Source organism: Procambarus clarkii, chromosome 82 (genome assembly GCF_040958095.1).
Source record: "Procambarus clarkii isolate CNS0578487 chromosome 82, FALCON_Pclarkii_2.0, whole genome shotgun sequence".
NCBI lineage: Eukaryota > Metazoa > Arthropoda > Malacostraca > Decapoda > Cambaridae > Procambarus > Procambarus clarkii.
Genome location: NC_091231.1, coordinates 6,945,834 through 6,948,524, shown reverse-complemented (window position 1 = coordinate 6,948,524; position 2,691 = coordinate 6,945,834). Strand labels below are relative to the sequence as shown.

The following is a 2,691-nucleotide window of genomic DNA, read 5'->3' as shown; positions in this document are numbered from 1 at the left end:
CCCATCCAACTCCTTCAGCAATTTGCACAACGCACGCACACACGCACATGAGCACACACAAGCACAGTTTCCAGGGGTGCGCCTGGAAATCTTGATGCAACAGGTGCACAGCACGAGTGGTGGGAGAGAAGGCAGGTGTTCTCTGGTGGAGGACACAGCAATCTTCTGCAACAGGTAGTGTTGTTGCTGTTATTTTAGATTCAGTTACTCTGAACTAAACGTTCCAAGTAGCACGGGTTATGGTGAGCCCGTAGTGGACTTACCTGGCACAGGAGCGAGGCTGTAACTGTTTGAACAATAGGTAGAGGAAAGGTAGAAGTTGTATAGACAAGTGCACTGTACGAGGTAAGCCTAGGCCAGGAGTCATTCACTTACGAAACCTGTACATCTTTCCTTAATCATGGCGGGTTAGTTTACATTTATTACAGTTTCAGCTCCGAAGCAATACGAGGTTGTTTACCCCAATAATAATCTTGAATTGTGACGTTTCGAAACCCGTAAACAGTTGAATAAACTTAAAAAAAAGCCACCATGATTGAGAAAGGATGTACAGGTTTCGTCAGAAGTTGCGTAATGAGTAGTGATACACAAAAGCTGCCGTCATGAAGTTGTGGTGGAGAGCAGCATGAGTTGCGGGGTCGCTAGATGTGCGTATTGGTAGTGGAAAGTGGTACTGATATGGCTAGGGAAGGCTGGTACCTGGTAGATGGGGAGAGGTAAAGAAGGTAGGTGCATGGGGGTTGCCGGATAATTTATGAATAGAATTCTTGTAACCAATGTGCATTTTATTTCCATTTTATTTGCCACCATGGATTTTAATTTCTAGTATTTTTAAGTCCTGCTAACTGCTTTTTTAGTATGATAAATTCTCCACCTTGTCTAATATATATATATATATATATATATATATATATATATATATATATATATATATATATATATATATATATATATATATATATATATATATACCACCCATCATTCTCGCTCCCTCGCTCCCTCCCCTCCATTTATCGGGTTCATAACGTGTTGTCTCTGCACTGACCTGAAGATTTAAAAAAAAAAATTCTGAAAATTCGGAAGAAATTCTGTTAAATTATTTATGGGGTAATGGGCAGTAGGAGGAAGTGGGAGGGGGAGGGTCGCACTCGACCTCTTCTGCAAAGGGTGGTAAACAGGGGGACAGCGATGAACAAATAACAAAAATTAAGATGATAATATAGCCTAATCATAGCACATGCCCAACATCCCTGGAAAAGGGATTGGGGTGTCCCCCGCTTGCGTGAAATAGGTTTTGGACGTTAATGAGTCCACGGGGCCTTAGTTTTAATCGTAAAAAGATATCATTGGTATGCATGAGCCGAGGCAGCGAAGACCTGACGCGACAGGGTGTGAATTAAGGTTACAGCTAGCTCCTTAATTCTCATTCAACCCCAAGAAGGAAAATAGGATATTATGTAGATTGTGCGCGTGTGTGTATATGGATATACATAAACATGTATATCTGGTTATGTATATGGCTGCGAATACATCAGTTACTAAATAGATTAGTAATCTTATTCGTAAGTGGTTGTATATTTATAACCAACTTGATTTACAAAGCTAAAGCACTTATTTATATAGGAAAATATATTAAAAGCATATTGCTGATCACTTAACTTAAATATCAAAACTACGAACAAGATATGTAAACTTGTGACACTTGTCTAACCAGGGAATCGCAAGACGGTCAGAGAACTGAACCTTATTTTTGGTGGAATAGGAGTTTAGGATATGATGGGGGTGTAAGAGGACTTTTGCGATAATTGACAACAAGCCAGTGTGTCAAATAAATTTTGTTTGGGCTGTGATTGGCGATTTATGCTGCTGATGATGATGATTTTTAAACCACCCAAGAGGTGCCACGGGCATGAATAAGTGGCTGTGTGGGAAACGGTGAGGCCATATACAAGAAGGTCGTGTGGGGAAGAACTGAGGCTACGTGAATGTCGTGTGAGGAGATGAGGCTACGAGAAGGTCGTGTGGGAAGGGATGAGGCTACGAGAAGGTCGTGTGAGGAGGAGATGAGGCTACGAGAAGGTCGTGTGGGAAGAGATCAGGCTACGACAAGGTTGTGTGGGAAGAGATCAGACTACAAGGTCGTGTGAGGATGAGATGAGGCTACGAGAAGGTCGTGTGGGAAGAGATGAGGCTACGACAAAGTCGTATGGGAAGGGATGAGGCTACGAGAAGGTCGTGTAGGAAGAGCTGAGGCTACGTGAATGTCGTGTGAGGAGATGAGGCTACGAGAAGGTCGTGTGGGATGGGACGAGGCTAGTTTCCACTGAACACCTCCGCTAGTCAAGTCAGGATTCCTCCACTCTTAATTAGTCCTAATCGTGACCTGCTACGTTAGTAAAAATCTCTCTCGCTGAGAAATCAAATTACACAGCAAAACATGGCTGCTCTTGAAATTTAAGTTTATACCACTAGAGACTTGGTGGGAGGGAGGCACCAATCTTTAACTGTTCGCCCCCTCTTCAAATATGTTATTTGAGGAAAACTAGTAGGGTAAGATTTAGGAAGCGTTGTGGAGAAAGGAAAGCTCATTGCCTGCTAGGAGTCGGAAGTCTCCTGATATTCCTTATTCTCACCCACGTATAAAAAAATACATTCGCAGCTCAGAATAATTTACTTGAACGTAAATTACCC

General features: G+C 42.2%; 1 protein-coding gene across 1 annotated transcript in view; it reads left to right on the top strand.

Annotated features, from left to right (window-relative positions):
* The window catches only part of LOC123764335 (uncharacterized), an 89,685-nt gene that overhangs the window by 22,722 nt on the left and 64,272 nt on the right, over positions 1-2,691 (top strand). The window lies entirely within an intron of this gene.